The sequence below is a fragment of the Nycticebus coucang genome, chromosome 2 (assembly GCF_027406575.1).
Source record: "Nycticebus coucang isolate mNycCou1 chromosome 2, mNycCou1.pri, whole genome shotgun sequence".
Classification (NCBI taxonomy): Eukaryota; Metazoa; Chordata; class Mammalia; order Primates; family Lorisidae; genus Nycticebus; species Nycticebus coucang.
Genome location: NC_069781.1, coordinates 163,597,066 through 163,609,524, shown reverse-complemented (window position 1 = coordinate 163,609,524; position 12,459 = coordinate 163,597,066).

Sequence of the window (12,459 nt, the reverse complement as noted above, 5' to 3'; positions counted from 1 at the left end):
TCTCTCTATAAAACATCTTCCTCTTACCAGAGTATTCCTTAAGAATTTGAAACAGGTTTCTTTTTTTTTTTTTTTTAACACTAATTGCCAAATTGACTATCAATGACGTGGGCATTTGAAGGGCAGAGATTTGGGAACAGTAGCATGCGCTAACCCCTGTGTTTCTCCCTTTTCCACACCGGGAAACTGGTTTAGGTTAGTTAAAATGTCATTTTCAAGTTAGTGGACCTAGGGTGGCATTTGGGATTCTGTCTTTGCAACAGACGCCTAGGCAATGCTGATTCTGCAGGAGCCATGGACCCTGCCTTGAATAGCCAGGCTGTGTCCGGATCCAAGTGAACTAGATTAATCCTCAGCTTCACCATTTTTGTCTCTTGTGTGACTTTCAAACATCACACGCTATGGAAGAGATACCTGCTCTGCTTGTTCTACTTTCAACCTTTGGCTGCTGTGAATTAAATCATGAATATACAAGTTGTCTGTGAACTCTGAAACACTTAGTCTAAGTACATTTGCTCCCTGGCTCTCTCTTTTTCTCCCTCTCTCTCACTGCAAAGTTCACTGAAGTAAAGCCTCCCACATGGCACCTTTTGCAAAAATGTCTCAATCACAAAAATGGCAACATTAGCCACTAAGACATGCAAGAAATAGCTGCGATACTACTAATGTTCTTAACAGTCCTTGTTGCCAGGAGTCAGATCGTTTAATCCTCATTAGGACCAATATCATTAAGGAAAGGAGTTAGGAGATATAATGGCAATAAAACCTGAGCCTTGTTTTCAAGGAAATTGACGTTCTTAGCAGAGCTGGGCAGGGTACGGGTCGTTAGGAATGGTGGAATCATCATTAAGCAATAGCAAGTCAGTCACAGTGAGGACAGCAGGCGAATCTTGTGTTTTCCCAGAAACGGATGCTCTCAGCAGCACGCTCCCATCAGGGGTGCATGACAATATTCTCGCCAAAATAAACAGGCATGTTGGCCTTGGCATTTTCTGTCCCTGGGATGTGATCATCAAGTGGTCAAGTAACATGAGAACCAAGAGTCATAGAGTCTACTTAGATCTAACGTAACCTCACAGCAAGAAAAGCACACTTTATTTCATTTATTTAATTGACTGGAAACTAATTAAGTGAAGTATATTGTCTTGTTATAAAGCTTTTGCCAGTACTGATAAGTGGGTGGATGGATGGGTGGGTGGATGGATGGATGGATGGATGGATGGATGGATGGATGAAGGGGTTAAGAAGTGAAAAAATAAGTACATGAATTAAGGTGTGGATGAATGAGGATTTGATAGACCCAATCGCTTGGGATTTGGTGAATAATATAATCACATTTTTAACATTCCAGAAACTCCCTTAAATCTAAGCTTCTAACTAGTACATGCAGAATGAGAAACCTAAAGAAAAGTAGGCAAATCGAATTTGCCTGCATATGGATTTTAAAATTGGGAAATGAATGAAAAAAAAATGGCAAAAGACTAGATTGAAAAATCTGAGGGTAGATGTCAGTCTGTCTTATCTATAACTCTGTATCTAGCACCAAGTATAGTTTTGGACACACAAACACAATAAGCACCGAAATTATTGAATGAATTAATGAGTAGATAATTATGATAGCTGTGCTAAGACTTCAGAGTGTGTAAGAAAAATTTATGAGGTATGTGTGGAGACTCCATTTCTAAAAAGTCTTCTGTAGGTTTGGGTGAGAGCAAGATATTTGCTTCTTTGGCAAATATCCCTGGATGACCTGAATGGAGTCCCACAAAGAAATCCCAGCCAATGCTTTATAAGTTATTTCCAGGTGGCTTCAATAAGGCCCTTTCACTGTGACTCTGACTGTTTAAAAGCTCAATACTGAAACCAGATCCTTGATTTCAAGTTCAGATCTTTGTTGCCCCTGGAATGCTAGGTTTGCCAGCCCACTGCTTGAGTAGATAATTCTGTAAACAAGTTCCATTTCAAACTATACTGTATGTTCAGAGATTTTGATGCCCCAATCCTTTTCTGAGATATCATTTAGTACGGCTGTTCACAACCCTGGATCAATGCTGATGGAAAGGTTGTAAAAAGAACGATGCCTGGGGCATACATAAGTCAGTTAAATTACAAATCTGCAAATGGGCTAAGGCAGCGGTTCTCAACCTGTGGGTCACAAACCACAGGAAATATATTAAAGGGCCATGGCATTAGGAAGGTTGAGAACCACTGGGCTAAGGGATTGGTATACAGAACAGGTGTCCTCAATACAGCTTGAAGACCTGCCTTTTCTGCACCTGCACTGCTTCCAATTCAATTTCACATATCCCCTTTCTGCTTGGTTGTTTTATTTTCTAAAATCTGCTGGATGGATTTTAAACAATTTCTATCATTAATTCCAGTCAAAAACAGGAAAAAAGTCCACTGCATTAAAATGAACCAGAGCAGAAGTGAACTGGGAAAGAATCCATTTTTAAAAATGTAGCTTCATGCCATTTACTTTTATTTACTAATTTAGTTCAGCAAGGCCAAAGTATGTTCCATTGTCACACAGCTTCGAATTTGGGAGGGAGGGGAAAAGTTTTGCACATCTCTTTTTTTTTTTTGAAGAAAAGATACTGCTCTCTTGCTAGTCTGCCCTTGAGCCTTAAAGCGGCACCACTGCCTGGATTGTATTCTCAGAATGGTGAGGGGGTGTTCTCAGATCCACAGCCTCCATTTATTAATCATATATGTGTATGGGCTTTATATATCTCCTACCTTGCTCCAAAACAGATTGAGGAACCATTCAAATGTTAACTCATGACAGAAAGGGAACATACATTGGAAGCGGATGACAACATTAAGGCAAAGAGAAACAAGGACATACCCATAAAAGTGAAGCTAAGCATGAATTCACTTACCCACTTTTAATCCACCTTACAAGAGGTTGCAAACCCCTCTAGCCAATCAATCCAAGACTATTGTCTCTCCCTACCAAACCTTTGAAAGGTATTGGACACACCACTGTGTCAGCGTGGGGTTACATGGAGGAGTGAAGCCATATGCTTTACAGCTGACCCAGAGGAGACACCTGACCCTCAGACAGTCTGCCCAGGACCTGGTGGGTTAGACAGGCTTACATCTAGGATCATGTTAATATTCAATTCAATTCTGGCCTCCCTGATCTCTAAGCTTACATTTTTTGCCCTCCAACTTTGTTATAGAAAGCACCCGTGGATGCCCAAAGATAAGTGGAATGGGGAGAATATGGGCTGAGCACAGATCTCATTAACTAGGTTCAAATCCTGCCTCTGTTTTCCTTTGAGGAAATTATGTAAATCAGCCTGCTGTATACTCTTGAGTAAATTACACAAAACCTCCAACCACCCATTTCCTCAACTGGAAATGTTACACGTATTTTCAATAAATAAGCTAATGTATGTATAGTACTCAGCTTATGAAGTATAATAAATGCTATGTTTGTTGTCGTTCATCATTCAAGATTTTAAATTGCCTGTTATTTCAAGGACCCAAAGCTCAATACACCTCCACAAAGTGATATAACTGGAATTGTTATTTACGAGGCAAAAGAGATTTGAGGCCAGGCCAATCCTGGCTACTGGCCTTTGTTCTTGTTCCCTCATATGCCTTGGGAAAGACCCAGTGGATGATATTTGAAAAATTTAAGCAGAAAAAAAGAAAAGTGATTCCCCAGAGTCTGGTGGATGACAGGGCTCAGAAGAGTCAGGCTGCTGATTGGTCCCCGCTGGGTGGTGGCAGGGCAGGCAGGTGGGGCCCACCTCAGCAGCTTTTGTTCACAGCTGAGCCCTGCCACAGGAGGCTCTCATGAACACCTTGCAACCCAAGGATTAACCTGGCTTGCTGAGCTGCCAGAGCGTCTCCCCGGTGGTTTCTGCAAAGAGTTTTAAGTTTGTCAGCTCATTTTTCACTTGCAGTATCTAACTCCAGCAATGGCAAATGGTCTTGGGTTGTCCCCAAGTCTGAGGAGCACACAGAATGTTTTGTAACGAAATCTTCCATTTTTAATATTGCTTGGAGTCAAACAGCATTTAATGGGCATTGGGAGACACCATATTGACCTGACTCTGCCCCTCCAAGGGCATTTAAGGAGAGGGAATGGCATACACAAAGTTACAGAGGCGACCAAAGGACCTGGGGTGTGCAGAAAACATTCAGAAACTCTGCCTGGCTAGAACATCTGCACTATCAGGCTAGGTAATGGGGAACGAGGTCAGGCAAGGATGTCAGGGCCCTTCTTGTTCCAGGGTTGGTCTTTCTTTCCTAAGGCACAAGAAATCAGCACATGTGAGGAGGGCAGAGAGGAGCTGGGACGATCTGATCATGTTCATGAAATCACTTTATACTGGCAGTCTTTGTGAAGGATGGAGATGATATTATAGACGGAATTAAACAAAACACCAGTTAGGAGTTCGTCATGGAAATTTAGGTGTTTTAATTTTATACATATATATATACTTTTTTCTTTATGCAAATTTCTAAACGGCTTTAATTGTGCCTATGCATGCGTGTGTGTGTGTACATGTGCAGACACATGGCTCAAACAGAGAAATCAGAGTGAGACTAGAGTACAGTCATTAAACTGAGAAGGCCATCATCCCATGGAAAAGTCAACTGGAAAAGTCAACTGGTGGGAAGAAAAAATGGGAACAGGGCAGGTCTTTAATCTGCTGTCTAGGTGGGTGAGAAAATTATCATGAGGGATGCTTTAAACAAATGCCTTTCCTTGGCCAGGCATGATGGCTCACGCCTGTAATCCTAGTGCTCTGGGAGGCCGAGGTAGGTGGATTGCTTAGCCCAGTTACTTGGGAGGCTGAAGCAAGAGGATTGCTCAAGCCCAGGAGACTGAGATTGCTGTGAGCTATTACACCTAAGCACTCTACCCAGGATGACGGAGTAAGACTGTGTCTCAAAGGAAAAATAAAAAAGAGGCTGAGGCAAGGCTGGGATCCCTTGAGCCCAGTTGTTTGAGGTTGCCGTGAGCTATAATGACACCATGACACTCAAGCCAGAGCAACAGAATAAGACTCTGTCTGAAACAAACACACACACACACACACACCACACACACACACACACACACACACACAAATGCCTTTCCCTCCAGGATCTTGCTTTTACCATTTGTAATATTAAAATAATGGAAAGTAGAATAATATTGGGGTAGAGGGAGACTATTTGATCTCTGGTACAATCCCAGTCATGGCTGAGGTGGCCTCATCACCAAGAAGCAGCGACATTTTGGGGAGGAGCAAGCTGGTGATTTGAATCTGCAGCACAGAGATTTACATGCAAATATTTTAAAACCAAGGCTCGTACTTGCAGGCATGTTTCACCTTTGAATACTGGAATGAGACTAAATAATAATAAATGAAATAATTCCAGAGCCCAGCTTCTCAGTGTGCCTATTTAATGGAAAATTTAACCAAACACACCATTCCCCAAAACGTTGAGTTCTCTGCTGCACATATCCCTGAGCTGGTCTTATGTCCTTAGGCAATTTACATAAATTTTCACAGTTGTCAGTTCCTCAGATCTAAAATGGGGTTATTAATGCTGATCTATTCAGACTTCAGTGAGGATAGAGTGGAAGAAAGTGAGTAAAATTACAATCCACAGAGCGTGACGTTTCTTCCATTCTTCTGTTTGGAAGATGCATTGATTTGGAGTCAAATAGGCCTGAAGTCTGTGTTGCGAATCTGAGTAATTCATGTTCCCTGAGCCTCAATTTTCTCATCTGTAAAATAGAGCTAGAAGGAGCTCCTTTCCATGGCTGATGAAGTACAGACAATATTCTGTTTTCATTTCTCCTTCTTCAATATCCATCGGCTTTTATGAAAAGAGCTTTGATACAAAGCAAGGCCTGGTTACAAGACATTGGCTCAGACAATAATATTCAACCCAGGAATGGAAGAACCAGAACAGTCTCTTTTTAACTAAGTTAATTGGTGAGGAATACCTGGGAGAGCATCTTTAGCTCTAAAGAATCGGGAGAGGCGCCAAGTCTACATGTTTTCTTTTTTGCATAATTTATTACATAATAAGATTATATCACTGCAATTAACAGCAAACGATATATCTGAGCATTGATTAAATACTATGCTGCGGATACAATAGTAGGTTTTGAAAGAAATAGAGGAAGAAGGGGAAAGAAAATAACAGTCTCTCACCTAATACCATCCAGGAGACGCAACCCACTGGTAAATAAGAGTAGGCAGTTAAATCAATCATTAAAAAGCATATCAGTGCCAATGTACAAAAACCTAGGGCTTCCCTTTATTTCTTTTCCTCAGATAGCTAATCCTTGCCTCTGCAAAGAGTTAATTCTTCCGTTAGGAATACACCCAACAACATTGACTGTTTGAAGAAAAAGTAAACCTCAGTGTTAACGGAAGGCTGTGCTGTCCAAGAGCAGCCCACACAGGGCACAAAAAAGACCTTGGGCCCCTACCCAGGGAGGCAGAATCCATTTTCTATTTCTAAACAAACTTAAATATTTTTCATCTGGAGTTATTTCTATACTGTCAGCAGAAAAAAAAAAATCTTTGCATGTGGTTGTGTATTTATGAGTGAGTTTTATCTCTAAACAGATTTGTAACTAAAAACAGAAATATCTTTTTATGGGAGACAGCTGGTTGGAAGATTAAAGATACACATGGAGAAAAAGGGGCTCAAATTAACAAACATTCCTAGACATAGAATGTCTGTGAGTATTAGGAATTTTCTAACTTGTGACCTAAAAAACATCTAATCCCCACCAATTTCCCAGCATAGATTTCAGCCTATTTGGCATTTACAAGAAAATAAATCTTGGAAAGCCTTCGGCAGAGCTATAACTCTTCCAGATTTCAAGGAATCATAGATAACTATAAATACTATATGAACAAAAAAATCCTAAATATATACCTTCATTTATGGGATTCAGAAAAAAAAGAATATTAACTAGTCAAATCAGGCCAATTCCGGGCTCACTTTCTCCCTCTTGGAATACAAAAAGATGTATGTCTAAAACTTGGATTTGCTCTCCAGATTTTTAGCATCTGCCACATGTTTGTGCTGAGATTGTGCTGTAGTTGCAATAAAACTATTCCTGGGTTTATTTTCCAAAGGGCACTAGCAAACATGCCTTTATAAACAACATTTTACTGAGGCTGGGTGTAACCCTTTGAATCTGGTAAACCAATTCCTAAATTGGATTTACGACACCAACAATCAAAAACATCTTCAGTTAAAGTCTTTCTACTTTAGGAATGGAATTTTAGATAAATGGCTAGAGCTCAGGTTGACTTCAGCTAAGGCTGTGGTCACTGCCATGAGAACTTTGACGGAAAGGGTTTGAGGGTTTAAAAGCAATGGCTCTCATGTGGTGAGAGCACGCTGTCCCAACTCAAGTCATGTGTGTTGTTAAATTGATTTAATTCCTGGAATCATCTGAACACGGCATAAAGTTGGCTATACTCAGTGATTTGGGTGGTGAAACCAAAGTTGCAATCATCAGGTTTGGCTGATCCTGGAGATATGTGGTCAAGTTCATTTCCCACATTCTTTCTTCTCGTCTAGCTGGCTATTTCTCAAAGTTTTATTGTTAGAATTGACTTACATTAAAAAAAAATTAATGGAATTTTATGCCTCTCTCATACGTGGAAAGCCATATCAATCACCACAAGTAAAATATTGTGTGAACATACATACATTCAATGAAAATAAGAAATTGTTGCTTCCTGAAGATTATTACATGAATCCTATGTACTCAATTTTGATATGAGGACAATTAATGACAATTAAGGTTATGGGGGGGGAAGCAGAAAGAGGGCCGGAGGGAGGGGGGTGGGGCCTTGGTGTGTGTCACACTTTATGGGGGCAAGACATGATTGCAAGAGGGACTTTACCTAACAATTGCAATCAGTGTAACCTGGCTTACTGTACCCTCAATGAATCCCCAACAATAAAAAAAAAAAAAAAAAAAAGAATGATGTCTACTCTTTTGTGGTAGTGGTGATGGTGGTAGTTTCCAAGGAGGTTAGAAGGGCTTAGATAGGTGTTAAATACAAATTAATAAATTTAATGGGCTGGTTCTGAAAAAGTTATATATCATCAGGATTGATGGTACATATTCAATATGATGTGTTCATACTATCATGAGCACTCATCTTTAATACCATCAGGGGTTTGTATTATAAGCTTCAAGAAATTCTTGTCTAGTAGACAGCTGCCATTATTATACTGAAGCCATATCACTTGATAAGTCCTAACTCTTTAAGAGATTATCACTCATTAGCACCTAGGAGTGGATGTATTCTAGATCCTTTTCTGAGTTTGTTCCTGCCATCAACCCTGTCTGTTTCATCTTCTTCATTCTGGGGCACAGGCAAAGGGAAAACCTTCACTCTCTTATATCTCCACACTTTTCCATATTTTGGTTCCATGGTCTAGAAAATTATAGGACTCCTCAAAGCTGTCCTCACTCCTACAAACACATCTTGGTCCATCTAGACAACTCCCACTCACCCAGCAAGTCTCAAAGACTCTTTAGAGGACAATGTCATGCTAGATGCTGAACATGTAACTCTTTGAAGAATTTATTAATCAAAAATATTTTCTTAAAGGAATAAAAATATGAGCACAAGGGTGATTATTTTAGCATTGTTTGAAAGAGTTAACACTGGAAATAACAGTAAGTATACCTAAATGTGTGATGGACTAAATAAGTATGATTTACCCATAACATATAATACTCTAAAGTGGTTTAAAAAAAGGCACCATTGCTATACTTGTGTGAGGAAATAGTCACTTTGTCTATATCATACACTGAGTGTTCTTTACTCAGATTGATTAATCTATTTCTTGAATCTTCAAAAGATTGATGAGGGGTAGAGGTATTACCCCATGTTATAGAAGAGGCACTTCAGGACACTTCAGTGAGGTTATTTGACCAATTCTGCCTTCTTAGTGGTCTGGTCAAATTGAACCCTAGGAATTCTGATACCTTAGATAATTCTTTTAAATTGCAGACTGTATTGTAGGTCTTGAAAAATACACCTCTAATTGTGGATGTTGTTTACCTTGGAACAAGTAGCAAGTCTTATAAGGCATACCTCTGTGTGCCTTAGAGGGTGCAAGGTGCTTGATTCCCTGGTGACTTGTTCTCATTGCCTAATTGATGGCAGTAAGTACTAATTAGGGAGTGGAGACATGAAAGGGACATTTCTATTTACATCTGGGTCCAATGTGAACCTCAGTGTCTGACCTAAAGAACTTTTGAAAGGACTCACCTCTGCAGAGAAAGACTTTTTTTGTTTTATTTATTTATTTATTTATTTTTTATTAAATCATAGCTGTGTACATTAATGCAATCATGGGGCACCATGCGCTGGTTTTATATACAATTTGAAATATTTTCATCAAACTGGTTAACATAACCTCATGGCATTTTCTTGGTTATTGTGTTAAGACATTTATATTTTACATTTAGTAAATTTCACATGTACCCTTGTAAGATGCACCATAGGTGTGGTCCCACCAATCACCCTCCATCCACCCATCCTCCCTCTTTCCCTCCCTTCCCTTTCCCCTCTCCCCATATTCTTGGGCTTTCATATGAAAGCTATAAATTAGTTTCAGAGTAGGGCTGAGTATATTAGATACTTTTTCTTCCATTCTTGAGATACTTTGCTAAGAGAAAGACTTTTGAAAAGAACTTGCCCCTGCATGACTGGGTTTTCATAGCTGTATCCCTGCTGATCCCGTTTGGGTTACTAGCTCCCAGCCATGACTGCTTGCCGTTTCCTGCCTCCTTTACTTTTAAAGTCCAGCAGTTTTTGCAACCAGCTCATTTCTACTCAGTTGCATTATTGCCTTTTATAATATTTGGACTCATTGCTAAGGCCTTCTAAAAACTGAAGTTCAATTTACCCTCCCTTTTGTGGTGAGGACATTTTTTTTTTTTTTTCTTTTGCAGTTTTTGGCCGGGGCTGGATTTGAACATACCACCTCCAGTATATGGGGCCGGCACCTTACTCCTTTGAGCCATAGGTGCTGCCTGTGGTGAGGACATTTTTATTTCCAGGTCAGTGCTGAACTTGCACTGATGCCCCCAAGTTAGGATGGGTGGGGACTAAAAGTGATTACATCTTGCGGTTTTAATCTTCGGATCTCATGTGTCTTTTCAAGGTAAAGCACAGAATATATTCCGGGAAGCTGTTGATGAAATCACTGAGGCAGCAGTTGGCTTATTTTTAAAGACATTATACTAACAATTGGCAATTATTCCAATAATCTCTCTTTGAAAACGAAAGCTCTGGGCGACATGACAAGTGTCGTGAAGTACCACCTTCCTACTGACAGCAACATAATTATTATTATCATTGTTATTATTCCACTGAGGTTTATTTGCAAACTTGAAATAGCAAGTGTTTTTAATCTGGTTTGCTGCCAAATGCCGGGTGTCCCTCCCTATGTCGTGGTTAACAATGACATGTTGGCTGGAAAATAGTCTGTCTTGCCGGAACCATTTATGTGACACCAAGTGGCAAAAGATGAGTGAAAATCAAGGGGTTGCACTGCATCACAGGGATTGGCATCACTGCTGTCCTTGCAACATCTGTTGTGATTATTCCACTAATGGAGGGTCTCCTGTGGGCCAGGCACTAATAAGTTCTTCATATCCAGAAACTCTCATCTTCTTAAGAAAACACCAAGATAGACATTTTGACCCCATTTTGACTCTTCTCTCTTACAGACATACACACAGCCATTTCAGAGATTAAGATACACAGCATTGAGGGCATGAGAGGTCACGTGATTTGACCAAGGTCATCAGCAAGTGGTGGAATGTCAAGATGTGTACTTCCCTGACTCAACACTCTAACACTTGGTCTCGTCCAGGCTTCCATGAATTGACCCCTGGCCTGCTCTTGGTGACCTCCCACCTTTGAAATGTTAATGGCATTGAGCATTTTGAGGGATGTTTTCACCAATTTCTGTGTTGGGGTTGCCATGGAGAGGCAGGGACATCGGGATGGAGAGCTCCTTTCCTTCTGCCTAACCACAGCTATGCATTTTGGAATCCATGAGACCTCCACACTGCGCCGCTCAGCACACAGCTGTGGGATGTTTTCCAGAGAACCAGAGAAGATGTTTATTTTCACTGACCTTTCCTCTCCCACGCTTTCGCTTTTTTTTTTTTAAATGGGTTTAAGTGTGAACGATCATCATCCACATGAAATCTTCCAGCTGCTTCTGAAGCTCTCAGGACACCAAGAGAAATGAAAGCCATTGTCCACCCTGCCCTGCTGGAAGGACGTGCCAGGGGGCAGGGGCAGGGGCAGGGGCAGGGCTGAGAGAGAGCAGAGGGCAGTGAACACCCACACCAAAGATGCCTGTTGAACCCTGGTGGCTGAACGAGGTGGCTGTTGGGATGAACAGCAGATACACAAAGTCTGCCTGGCTTTGCCCCTGATCATTTCCCAGCTAGATCTGTCTAATTTGGGGACTTGCTTCCAAATTATTTTCACTAAAACTGAAGCAAAAGGGCCCCGAGTTTTCTGTTGGGAGTTGCAACTTTTCCCCTATGAGAAGATACTGAGAGCTCCTGAATGCATGCCAGGTGTGTGGGGCTGTGTTAAACACTTCGTTTAAACTTTTTTTTTGGAGAGAAAATTCACATAACCTAAAAGACAGCATTTTAACCATTTTTAAAGAATGCAATCCAGTGGTTTCCAGAGCACCCACAATGTTGGGCAACCGTCAACACTCTCCATTCTTAGAATATTTCCATCGTATCATCTCACAGCATCCCATCAACAGTGCTGTGAGGTAGGGGGGCTCTTGTTTGCATTTTACAAGATGAGCAAATCGAGTGTCAGAGAAACACAAAGGTTACTGAAGTGTGGAGTGGTGGAACTGGCATTTCAAAACTCAGCAGAGCTGTTGGTTCACCTGAGGCCGCTTGCACTAAGGGTTCCTGGTAAGTGGCGAGGCTTAGGGGCAACAAAGCCTGTGCCTCTGAGTAAGAAATCCAGAAAAGCAGGTGGAGGAGAAACAGTTGGTGGCATCAAGCTCAAAATAAAACCCTACCAAGGAAAAATTAGAGAGCTAGCAGGAGGTTGCAGTCTGTAAATTAGGGAGTGTGTATGTATGTGCTGGGTGGGGGCAGAGGGCAGGTCTTTATTGCAAATGCAGCAGTTTGCATAAATGAAAAAAACAAACAAAAATATATCTGACTCTCAACCAGAATGCCTACATTTACACCCACACGGGGATCAGCATTTCACTCTTCTGATTTCGATCGCTCCTCTGCATATCCGCGCCTTTCTCTGATGGATGGAGGTGTACCACACTCTGAGCCACATAGCAGCAGTGGGGCCAAGTAGCGCATGTTAGTTGTCAAGGCACCAGCTAGTAAGGATGGAAACCATGAGTTAGGAAGAATGTCTGGAAGAGTGAGGAGAGGTGATGCTA